The following is a 13,732-nucleotide window of genomic DNA, read 5'->3' as shown; positions in this document are numbered from 1 at the left end:
TCTCACCGGTATTTTTGACCTTGTTAGACAATAAAGCTGAGAGCCACAGTTAGTTGTCTATCTTTTTACCATATGAGAAGAGCTTGGCTCAAGAGTCAACATACACAGAATTAAAGAATGCTCAGATTTGAGAGAAAAATATTTTGACAAGTGATTCAAAGATGTAGATCAGTCTATCCCAGCCAGTCCTCCAGGACTTTTCAGTTACACAGACAAATGAACTACTTTCCCTTATAAGTAGTTGAGATCAATTATCTATATTTGAGATATAGAAAATCTTGTGCTCTTTAGTTCCCTGGAGATGTAGATATCTTTCTTCTCACTTACAGACTTGCTCCTAAGATTTAGTAGGAAACTTTGGACCAGTAACCAATACAGCAGAATTCTTATCTCAACCTTGCTCTCCCCCATCTGCAAGTTGGTGAACTTCTAGACACTTCCATCTCATCCTCCAAAAAAGCTGAGGCAAATAAAATCAACCAGTGGATATCTTCAAAGGTTGGTGCGTGGTGATAGAAAGACAGAGCATTGCATGAGAGAGCATGTAACAGATTGCAAAATTGTTCTGATGCAAATCAATATTGCGGCCATTGGAGCAAGCATTGCAATGTATGAAGACCATCCAAGTGGTCAAGAGCCATGAGTGGTCAGAACATGACCATGTGTATTTATTTTGCCTGGACTTGATTAATGATTTATGGATCATAACCCTTTTTCAGGTCACATAACCTCTGAAAATTGTTGTACTTCTCTGGAATTCTGCCCAAGTTCGTTGTTGACTTTTACCCCCCTTTTTTTGAATGCAATACTTGGGCATAAAGAGTAGCAGCAAGCTACAAACTGTCCTCAGTCACAATGAGCATCATCTACCTTATTAGTTTCCCATCCACCCGTGAGTCTCTGGCCCACATCACAGATTGATTGATGAGCATCTCTACAAAGCTGCATCATTCTAATTCCTCCCAGTGTACAATCAGTCTCTTTATTGAGAAGCAGTTCAAGAAGGCTATAATGGGAAAAAACACCTCTTTTATAGATGTCTCTTGACTTCTTCAATTTTTTTTGGAAGTGTTCACATATTTCAGTGGTCTGTGTCACTTGAAGACCCTAAGTCCTAATTACATAGCCTTGGAATAAATAGGATGGAAAGGAAGAACACTTAATTTCAAAATTTCTTTTCTATGTAAAAACTTACCTTAGACAATGAAGCATTAAAAGATGGGGTAGCAAATTGTCCTAAACAGAGAACTGACCAGAGTTTTCATTAGGTCCTTTCAGTTCTTTCATGAGACATTATTCTTTCTGTGTACATGATATTGAGTATTAGGAGTCTTTGTTTTCCTTCATGTTTTATTTATTTATTTATCTATTTATTTATGTATTTATTTATCTACTTATTCACTTAATATATCTGACCCCCTATCCTCCAAGTCTACTCCTCACCATCTCCTCTGAGAAGGGAGAGGCCCCTCTCCCTCAGTACCATCCCACCCTGGCACATCAAGTCTTTGCAGAACTAGGTGCACCATTTCCCACTGAGGCCAGACAAGGAGTCCAGTTAGGGGAAAGGAATCCACTGGCAGGCAACAGATTCAGGGACAACCCCTCTTCCAGTTGTTGGGGGACTCACATGAAGACCAAGCTGCACTTATGCTTAATATGTACAGTTGGGGGAAGAATTGGGGTGCTATGTCCAGCTCACGCTTGCTCTTTGGTTGGTGGTTCATTTTCTAGGAGCCCCCAAGGGTTTGTTGCTTTTCCTGTGGAGCCCCTATCTTCTTTTTGTCCCTTAATCCTTCCCTCCACTCTTCCACAAGACTCCCTAAGCTCTGTATAATGTTTGACTGTGGGTCTCTGCATCTGTTTAGGTCAGGTGTTGGGTGGAGCCTCTCAGAGGACAGTTATGCTAGACTCCTGTCTGCAAAACTAACAGTATCATTAATAGTGTCAAGGATTGGTTCTTGCCCATAGGATAGGTCTCAAGTTGGGCCAGTCAATGTTTGGCCACTCCTGTCTCTGCTCTATCTTGTCCCTGAACATCTTATACTCAGGATAGGTTTTGGGTGGAGGTTTAGTGGATGGGTTGATGTTCTTATCTCTCCAGTGGGAGTTCTACCTGGTTACAGGAGGTGACCACTTCAGGTTCCATATTCCCCACTGTTAGGAGTCTCAGCTAAAGTCACCCTCATAAACACCCTGGGTCTCCCACAGTCCCAAGTCTCTGGTATGTCCTAAAGATCTCTCCCACTGTCAATTCCATTATGATCCTGCTGTCCCCCACCTCATCCCATCTACCTCCGATATCTATTTTATTTCACCTCTGAGAAAGATTTAAGTATCTTCCCTTGTTATTGGGCCTCTTTGGGTCTGTGGATAGCAGTGTGGTCATCCTGTACTTATGGCTAATATCCACTTATAAGTGAGTATATACCATGCATGTCTTTTTGGGTCTGGGTGACCTCACTCAGGATGATATTTTCTAGTTTCATCCACTTGCCCAGAAAATTCATGCTGTTCGTGTTTGTAATATCTGAGTAGTATTCCAGGGTACAAATGAACCAGACTTTCTTCTGAAAATCAATTTAACGGTTTCTTAGAAATGGAAATAGTTCTACCTCAATACTCAGCTATACCACCCCTGGAAATACACTCAAAAGATGCTCCACCTTCCCACAAGGAGACTTGTTCAACTATATGTTCATAGCAATTTTATTTGTATTAGCCAGAAACTGGAAACAACCCAGATATCCCTCAACAGAAGAATGGATAAAGAAAATGTGGTTTTCTTCTTAGAGGCCAATCAAATTTAACTCCCAAGAGAATAGAATAAACTTAATTTTTCTATACCAAATTCTATAGCTTTTGCCTTCCCAATTTCATATTTACATGAAAGTAAACTTCCATCTACATACCTAACATCTTAAAGAGTAAGTACATCATTATAATATTTTAAATAGCTGATATTCATTGCTGTTGAACACCCAGATCTTAGGAAAATAGACATTCCAAGAGCAGTGATGAAGGTAGTAAGAAATAAGACCATGCACAGAATTGTGCAAACAGTGGGTCACCATCACACTCGGTATTAGTTACAAAAGATTCCTAGAGGACATTTGGTAACAGCAAAAAACAATTTTTGTGCTTATGTTTCTTAGAACAATTGCAGCATTCTTCTTGGTCTTCTTCATTTAGATGAAACCTCACTCAAGTCTCCTGCCAAGGTCTACCCTGTGAGGTATCCAAAAAGGAGAGGAGATTTTCTTATTCAGAATTTACAAACAACTCTGGGTCCAAAAAGACATAGTCTCCTGACTTAGGGTCTCAGTTGGCTTCTTCCATATACACAAGTCAGGATTTGTTATAGATAGTAATCATGAAGTCACAGGCTGTAGGAACGAATTGCTTTTGTGAAAATAGAGGAGACAAGCAATGAGTCATTTGTATACATTACATAGCCACTTTTCTCCCAACCCATTAGCACATGGAAGCATTCTAAGATGTGACAAGGTGTTCCTAACACAGTTCTGTCCCCATCAGAACCAGCACTGGCAAGCTTATTGAATATCTCCACAATTCCAGTTTGGAAGATTTCTTTCATCTGCTTTTCCTTTACTTTTTAATCTTAATGTCTCAATAAGAAAGAAAGAAGCACAACTTGGAAAATAAGCCACTGGATGTTCTAGCATTGACTTCAATGTCTATTCACAAACCAACAACAAAAATCGTGACAGTCAAGCCAAATTATCACTTAAATAAGGGTCAAGTTGACTCAGTGGCCTACTGAAAGAATAGTTCTAAACTAACTGAACTGCTTTTAAAAAATAAATGTAGATATTAATCAGAATGAAAAGTTTCACCCACAACAGGATAGAAAAACCAGAAAAATATCTACCTGAAAAATATAATTTGAAGTATTAAAATTATATACACAGACTGCAACAGCTTGCAAGGAGCAAAGCCAAAGTAAAAGGTCGTAAATGTTTCATTAAAATAAGCCCCATTTGCTGTGAATTTCAAAGTGATTCATAATATATAAAAAATACTTTGTATTTTGCTTATGTTGTTTCTAAGAACTGGTTCTCAAATCAGGACTGGTCATTCCTTCCTGTCGTTCTAAGACTTTGGAGGAAGAGGAAATAGGTTCAGGAGTTTAAGGACAACCTCAATTCCATAGCAAGTTTGAGACCAGCCTGAGCAACAGGAAACCCTGCCTTTAATAAATCATTAAAAAGGGAAAGGAAAAGAAAAAAAATAGTTCCCTAAGAAAGTTGGCTTCTTACTCTCTTTGCTGAAAGCTCATATTCCTAAATTAGCAAATAATTACAGTAATAATGATAATGATGATAATAACAGCCATCCTCATATTCCCAAGATGAAAAGAACATCTGATTTGAGCCTGGGAAAAGTGACAGGTGGTAGAAGCCCTTTGGCTACTACTTTCTTGGTTACTTAGGACAAAAAGCTGTTTTCGAAGGAGTGGGCAGTATCCTTTTAAAAAGTCCTAGATGGAAATGAACTCAGATAACTTCTCTGGACACTGGTGCACTAGGAGATTCTGAGCTTCAAAGGGGACTCAGGCCTGTGTAGCACAGTACAGAGCTATGATTCTCAACCTTCTTAATGCTGTGGCCCTTTAATACAGTTCCTCATGTTGTGGAGACCCCAATCACAAATTTTTTTGTTGCTACTTCATAACTGTAATTTTTCTGCTGCTATGATTCATAATGTAAATATCTATCTTTTTCCAATGATCTTAGGCAATTCCAGTGAAACTGTCCTTCACCTCCCAAAGGGTTTGGAACTCAGTTGAGAACCACTGATCTAAAGAATTATTTGAACCTCCCATTTTCTTCTGTACTACAAGATGGGAAGCTAGTAGTGAATTCTATACAGACCCATTCAACTCTGGTTCCTCAAGACCACATTATTTTTGTGAATATGGACACAGCAGAATTTGAATCTCAGGCACTCATAGGAAGCCTGTCCTGATGATCCTTTAATCACTCCATACAGAAAGAGGAATTATAAGGTTATTCAGGGAATCTTGTCAATACTTAATCTTCTAACTCAGACACTTTCCCATTAGTGCTGGGAGTCTGAGGGTGACACTTGTAGAAATGTGTGTGTGTGTGTGAGTGTGTGTGTGTGTGTGTGTGTGTGTGTGTATGTGCATGCGTGTGCATGGGCATGAGTGTGTGTGTGTGTGTGTGTGTGTGAATGCACACACCCATTCATTTGTATGATTATAGAATAACATGTTATATAACATAAAGAACTCATGCAAGAAAATAGGCCCCTTATTGCCATGAGGCAGGCAGCAGCTGCTAGGGCTTATGTAAGTTTCTGTTCTCAGCCCTGGACCTCAGTGCCCAGTTTCCAGCCAGGATCCAAGGGGTCAGCGTGCCAGGTGAATGAAATCCTGCCTTTGTTTGACTGCCCCAGAGCCTCTCTCACTCTGGGACGTTCCGTGCAACAGAAACCCAGACACACTTATTATACAGAAACTCAGGAGGAGAAGAGGAAGCAGACTTTTGGTGCCAAAGGCAGTGGCAGGAACTGAATAGGCAGAGACCGCTTTCCAGGCCAAGGCAGCAGAGTGTCCCAGCGTCTCAGGGATTCCACAGTCTGGGAGGATGGGAAAAAGCATCCTATGAAAGCAGTCTATCAACCTACATCCAAGATAGTGTTGTTCTGAAACACTATTATATAGAAAAGATTTTTTTAAAGGGCCTTAAAAACATATTTTCCTGGAGTTTCTGAAGTGTGTGTTAGAGGAATGGACAGCTTAGAGGTCCAGGCTCAACACATACAGAATATGTGCCACCATAATTGTGTTATTGGTCTACAAAAGAAATCATAAAAAACACAGTAAAACTATTAAGTGGTGTCATATAAACCACATAATTATTTTCATTGTAAACCTAGTAGAAAATAAACAGTATTATAATAGCACTAAATTTCTAATTACCATTACAGGCAAAGAGTTTTAAGTTTTAAGTCAAATTTAGGCTTTCTACAATCGAATTATTCATTCTCAGTTCCAGTCCCTATGAACATGAATGACCGAAACCAAAATATAGGGTGGGAATTCTACACTAGATACTTGCAAATATTCAAATGTAAATATGAGGAAGGGTACAGAAAAGTATTGAATCCTGCCAATGAGAGAGGAACATGCATTCGTTAAAACCTCACCCTATGTATGCCACTGAGTTATTATTACTACTTCACAGTAAATAATTCATGACTCCCTACTTTTCCTAAAACTCAGTGCTTCCTTACCCTTTTTTAAAGTGCCCCCTTATGTCTGTGCAGCTGCTTTTCCTCCATGTGACAAAGGTCCATGTAGGCTTAACTCAAACAGCATGGCCCTCTCTTCTCCATTATCCTCCAGGCAGCTGCCAAGATTGGCAGCTTGCCCATCTTGGAGAATTTTTTTAATTCTAATAAAATCATCTTGAAACTCCAAAAGATAATAACTCACGATTCCGATAAAGTAACCAATATGACAACGTTGTATGCCCAAGATTGCCTGTTTCAGTCACTCTTCATGTATTAGAATGTCTAGAGTTGTTTGCTCCTGCTCCAAGTCCACAGTACTGCAGGCCGTGAGAGGGTTTGAATGTGAGATGTGACTGAATAGTAAGTCTGAACAGTCCAGCAGTCATCCAGCAAAACTCCACAGACATGCAGACGAGGGGCCTGTGCTGGTTAAAAAGCAATTTCTGGCGAGCTGCTCAACGTGTAAGATTAAGTGCTGAGATAAATAAAAATAAAGGATGTGTCAAAGTGCATCGTCCTGAAGGTCTTTCATCTAAACTCAGAATTCATATCTGGGGACTGACATGGGGACATTTACAAAGAAACATGGGAAATTAGTATACTTTAACCTGAAGTAGAGGAAGCTTTTATAGAATATGCAACAGAGGAGCTGGCATGGCTAGGCAGGCTCCATAACAAGTCTCTTGGAAGGAAAGAAGAAATTTGGGGTCTGGCTTGTTTCATTTGGAAGCCACGTGCTTCGATCTGCACATTGTTTCTGCATTTCAAAGACTCAATTTTTTAAATCTGCCAGTTTGAAAAATATAACTTTGAAAAACATTGTTGGAGACTAGGCTCTATATAAACACCTGGAGACTAAGCTTAAGGGAGTTCGTACTAGTGGCAAGAGACGGAAGTTCCCCCTGTGCAGTTCCAGAGTGACTTTCTAGAAGCCTGTCTAACCAAGAGTGACAGTGCAGGATGACAGTATGACAGGTTTTGGAGGTACTAAATCATTCTCCCTCAAGATCTGGGATAACTGAAGCATGAAATCCCAAATTTGTAAAGGATTCAGATTTTTATTTCATTTTGTCTATCTATCTGGTTAGCTGGCTGGTTAACTATCTACCAATATAACATCTATCTATCTATCTATCTATCTATCTATCTATCCATTCATCTACCTATCTATCATTATCTATTTATCTATCTTCCACATATAATATATATAATCTTTTATTTATCATCTAGCTATTATTATTATCTATTGGTCTGTCTGTATCTATCTATCCATCATTTATCATCTATGTAGTTACCATCTCTCTCCATATATATATGTATATATATACATATATATGATATATATACATATATATGATATATATATATGATATATGATATATGATATATATATGCATACATATGTATGCATATATCATATATATCATCTATGTTATTTATCTATCATCTAGCTATCTAATATCATTTATTTGAATGTCTCTATTATCTTCCTATCATTTATCATCTATAAATTATTTAGCTACATAGCTAGTTAGCTATCCTCTATCTGCCTGTATGTCTGTATCTATCAATCTATCTATGTACCTATCCATCCATCTATTTATCTGTCATCTATGTATCTATCTATTTATCTCTCTACCATCTAATATTGAGCCCCTGGAGAGACATATCTACTGCTCTGTCATTCATTTCAGCTGTGTGGGTGGGACATTCTCTGATCAGCAATATCAGGAACATCATCAGGTAGACCTCCTACTTACACTTGCTGGAGCAGTGTGAAGAAGACCTCTCTGTATTTTTGGAAAGCAAGATACACTTTTTTTTTTTTTTTTTTTTTTTTCAGAGTAAGTGCTATTCCCAGAACACTGAGGGGAGAGAACACTTGGAGGCTGAGACTTCTTCAGGGCCCACAGTGATAAGACTGGCTACAAGAGCACTAAGCTCTGAAGACACACTGTTCAAAGAAGACTCCAGCTTGGTGTTGAGAAGGGCTATAGCAATGGTGAAGTGAGGAACCCAGGGTTGCGCAACTGTAGAAGACTCCTAGAATAGATATTATCAATATGTATTTTGTTATTTTTTAAATACAGACTAAAATAATATACTCTGATAAACATGTTCATATTAAACATATTTAAGCTGCAGCTTGTCTACACACTCATTCACTCAAAAGAATATTCTAGAAATGAGTAAGCATAATGATTATTATTATATGAGTCTTCTAGACTTTGTTCTATTTTTAAATTTTTCCATTGAGTTAACAGTTTAGTTAAAACTAATTTTGAGAGAGTGGTTGCAATCAATATATTAAGGTTGTGTAAGATATAGCTGTTAAATTCATCTAAAATAGATATTCTGATTTATAGAAAAGTATCACTTCTTTATATTAAAATTCTGTTCATAAAAAATGAACTTGATATTAACATTTTAAGAATCCAACTATATTCAGGGCTGAGATGGCGTGGTATTTGAAGGACTTATCTACATGTGAAAGTATTAGAGTTTGAACCCCAAACCCAACATGAAAGCCATGTAGGCTTGGTCCACCAGTAATGTTGGCAAGAGAAAGACAAATAATATGCTCCCTGGAGCAAACTGGCTACCCAGATTAGTCATATCAGTGAGCTCCGAGTTCAATGGAGAAACAGACCATGCCCCAATGAGTAATGTGAAAAGCCATAGAGGAAGACACCTTATGTCACCCATGGGCTTCCATATGCATACACAGCCATGCATACTCACACACATATATGTGTAAGCTCACGTACACTTATACACATCACATACACATAAGGAAAATTATAGTAACCTCTAAAAATTTTCTCTGTCACCTCTAAAAGTACATTTTTAAATATCAGGAACCAGTAACTCTTGGATTCAAAGAAAGAAGGAAAAACATCCAACAGGCAATTTGCATTCTCCTCTTTTTAGACTTCTAAGATATCACACACACCACTGTGCTCCATCTAGCTTGTGTAATTCCAAAATTATGACTAACCTCAGCACTTTGAAATCATTCTAATAAGACTTATGTTGGTGAGCTATGAATTCTGTTTTCCTTATCTTTAATAAGAAATTAAATTTTCTTCTTTGTGTCTGAAGTTTACATTTGCTTTTAGATTTCTCTCATTTCTATTTCTTAAAGAGGATTATTTATAGTCCTTGGTACTTTATCCATTAGCAATTACAGTCCGCTAATGCTCACAAATAATGGCAGTACACTGAACCACTGTTTGGGACCACAGGGCTCCTAGGTATTTCCGTTAAAGGCGTTAAGTCAAAAAGAAAAGATGGCGTAAGAGACTAAATTAGAAAGAGTAAACAAAGCCTAGGTTCACTTGTGTCAGGAGCCGGGAAATATACTTTTGAATCCAACACCCTGTAAGAAAAGGCAGTGAGGCACACCTAGAAATACAGATTTTTCAATATGGAAAAAAAATTGTAGGGACCTTCTAAACATGTTTAGCAAATTAGCGTAACGTCTCAGATGTATTGTGAGATAGAAACCAGGTGAGATATTGAAAGAAAGACCATAATTAAGACAATTATTTATGTGAAGCTCAGTATTTATTAGTGTTCTGTAATATATTTTTATAAATACGTATGAATATGTTTTTCAATAAAAGTCTAAAAATAAACATAGAGTCATTGTAGCACAAACTAGCAAAATTATTATTTAAAATCGTTTTTGTAAGGCTGGAGAGACAGTAAAGAGCACTGGATACTCTTCCAGAAGATTAGGGATACTTGCCTAGCCTTCTCATGGTGGATCACAGCCCTCTGTAATGCTATACCTAAGGGACCTGACACTCTCTTCTAGCCTCTGCAAACACTAGGTACATACACAATGCACAAATATACATGCAGACTAAACTCTCGTATGCATAAAGATCTTTTTTGTAAATTGAAAATCTGTCCCTAGAGGGTTGACAAAAAGTGGCTTTGATCATTATTTTGGTGCTTAAATAACATCTACTTTGCTAGGGTTTATCATAATGGAAGCATGCATTTAATGCCTTGTTTACTTCAGCATGACTTATATTTGAGAGTCAAGTTCCATGTTCAAGGCCCTGTTCCTGTCTCTCAAGATATAACAACTAAATTGTTATATCTCTTGTCTGAAACCCAAATGGAAATACTTTTCTATTTGCTTATGCCAAGCCAAGTTGTCATGGTTTCATTTTGCAACTCACTGACGTTTCTTTGACTCTACCATAGCTGAGTCTCTTCTCCACACGCTAGGCAGGTTCCCCACACAGGCTCCAAGCCAGGTACAGATGCTCTTGTCTCTCTCTATTGTGATTTCCTCAGAGAACTGCATTGGAATTCTAAACAAAGACTGCCTAACCTCAGTGAACAGAATTACCCAACACCCAAGAAATAATCGAGTTGATTAGTTCCTTCTGCTCACGCTGGATAATTTCATTATGAACTCAGAATGAAGAGCAGGAAACAAGAAGAAGCAAAGAAAGAATGCTCATAAGACATTCCCAAGCCAATCTCCCGATGTCCTTGTTTTACCTTGCTCTCGTCTTATTGAGTTCTAAAACAAAATCAGCAAAGGAAAACCTGCAAGAAATGTCAGGGAGACAAATTTCAGCTAAGACAAAAACACCAGATTTTTACAATGAAATCGTTTTCTGTTTATTAACACATTCATCCACAATTTCCTCAAATGAATCACTCCTTTCATTGTGTGATAGACCAAATTCTGCTCTAAATTGTGAACAAATGTCCTTTCAACGAATAAAGCTTCTTACATGTGAGTTGGGCAGCATTTGCTTCAACTATCAGAATGGAAATTGCCTCCAACTTTTTCTTCTCTCTAGCAACCAGATTTCTTTGTTTTCATAGATACAAAAACAGGGACAATGTAAAAGAATGCTCACAAATTTTGCATGGAAAGAAATGTGTTTTTAATATGGCCCTCATATAAGGGCAAACTTCTAAAAATGAGAGTTCCAGGTACCAAAAAATATATCTTTTTAGATCGGTTTCTGAACCATGAAGAATAATTCCTCGGAGAAACTAAATAAGAAATATATTTCATGATACTATGACCTAAACCAAAATGAATAAATAAATGGCAAATGAGATGTGTTGACCTGCCCATCATTTTGATTTTGTCATATCTTCATTTTGCTTGTTATCCACATTTGCTACCTTTATTAGGCTGAAATCTAATAAAGCTCTTCATAGATGACAGACCACATTCTCTAAATCTTACCAAGCTAAGAATCAGCAAATTCATGGTTTGGCTTGCCTCTAATTTCCAATATCATATCCCTGGCAGCAGAGAATGATTGCATGACATATTCCTGGCTTTTAAAGGAAAAAAAAAATGCTTTGGAATATGGTCAACACAACCCTCAAGTCAGCATTAACGCTCCATTGGAGTGGCTGCACAGCTGAAATTCATTTGTTATCAAACAACAACCTTAACTAAGATAATGAGCACAATGAATAAGACGACCAAACACTTCTGTCTGGGGCATCTAAATAATCCTAAAGTTCAATTAGTAATTTACTGAGTATTTGGAGTATTTTTTGCACATCACTGGGAACAAACCGTTAAAAATTTAAAACTGTATATGTAATGTTGCACAGTAAAGAGTATTACAAGCAAGATGGGTAAACAATAGTCACATGTCTAAGGCTCAGAGACCATTTGGGGAAAGGACCCAGTAAGACTACAAGAGCCAATGGGTAGGGAGGTGTCCTGGATGAAACACTGCTTTATAGACATGACAGAATGATGATCACATGCATGGACTTATACCAGCTGTGGTTGCTTGTACAAAATAAAGTCAGCCAATATTCTAGCATGCAATAGGGAGCTTCTGTAGCCAGCTGAGGAACTATGAAAGTTGGTGGCTTCTGGGGTAAGGGAAGTCAGTTTTATTTAAGGATGTGGCTCCTGATAGGTGACAGCACTTCAGTGGAATACTCCCATGCCCATATGAGTATATATGCAAGACAAGTTGGACTTCATAGCTAATAGAAGTGAAGAAAGAAGGAGGGGAGGGAAGAAGAGGAGAAAGAAGGAGAAGAAGAAGAGGAGAAAAATTGTAGGGATTGGGAAGTTGGGGTCAGAATTTGATAGAAGTTAGGGGAAGACTCCAGTGAATATGATCAAAATATTTTGTATGAAATTCTCAAAGATTTCATCACAATACTACATTAAAATATATTTTAAATTTTAAAGAGACAAAGAATACTATTAAAATTTAGAACAAAGGAAAGTCAGTGACGTTTGGAGCTATGATTAAAGTTTCACCATATCAATGAAACTTAAAAGGTAGTCTAAACAGAGTTAATTTGAATTAGAAAAGGGGAGTGCTCAGAGCATTGCAAAGTGGGGTGGGGGTGATCTGATCAAAACAAGGCCATGGCACTGCATATGGAATGGAATAGTCATCAGAAAACAAAGACTTCCAATTGTTAGGAAGAAAGAAACATGGTAGTAAAACTCAAGCAGAAAGCAGGTAATAGAATAGAAAACCTGAAAATGCAGGCCCAGAATCCTAGACACAGGTACTTAGAGTTGACACAAGAACCTGAAATGGCCACTTCCAGGCAAGACTTCTAATGAAAAGGTGGGGACACCAACCTACCCGCAAAATCTTTGACCCACAATTTGTCCTGTCTACAAAATGTGCAGGGATAAAGATGGAGCAGAAATTGAGGGAATTGCCAATCAATGACTGGTCCAACTTGAGGCCCATCCTGAGAGAGAGAGAGAGAGAGAGAGAGAGAGAGAGAGAGAGAGAGAGAGAGAGACAGAGACAGAGACAGAGACAGAGAGAGACAGAGACAGAGACAGAGAAAGAGACAGAGAGATCCTCCCTCACACCCTCATACTATTAATGATATTCTGGTACACTTGCAGACAGGTGCCTAAGGTAACTGTCCTCTGAGAGAATTCACCCAACAACTGATAGAAACAGATGCAGAGACCCACAGCCAAACATTTGACAGAGCTTGGGAATCTTGTAGAAGAGAAAGAGGTCAACTTATCTAACAACTGGAGCAGGGGCCATCTCTGACTCTGTTGCTTGCCTTTGGAAACCTTTCTTCTAACTGGGAAGCCTTGTCTAGGCTCAATAGGAGAAGATGTGTCTAGTCTTATATGGCTTGATATGCCAAGACAGGTTGATATCCATGAGGGTCTCCCCTTCTCTGAGGTGAAAGGGAGGAGAGAGGGGATAGAAGAGGGGAGAGGAAAGGACTGGAGGAGGAGAGGGAGGAGGAGAGGGAGGAGGAGGGAAAGCTGCAATCAGGATGTAAAAAAAATACTTCAAACCATGCCTGGTCAGTTCCTCCTATCCTTCTAGCACTTTGGAGGGAGAGGAAGTAGGATCATGACTCCCCTCTCCCACTCCCCGGGAAAAGTGTTTCTTCTTAGAAGTATTTGAAGTTTCTCGCCATTTAAAGTTGGCAGAAAGAGCTA

The sequence above is a fragment of the Arvicanthis niloticus genome, chromosome 23, assembly GCF_011762505.2.
Source record: "Arvicanthis niloticus isolate mArvNil1 chromosome 23, mArvNil1.pat.X, whole genome shotgun sequence".
Taxonomy (NCBI): domain Eukaryota; kingdom Metazoa; phylum Chordata; class Mammalia; order Rodentia; family Muridae; genus Arvicanthis; species Arvicanthis niloticus.
The sequence above is the reverse complement of the archived record's forward strand: the minus strand, read 5'-3'. Positions refer to the sequence as shown.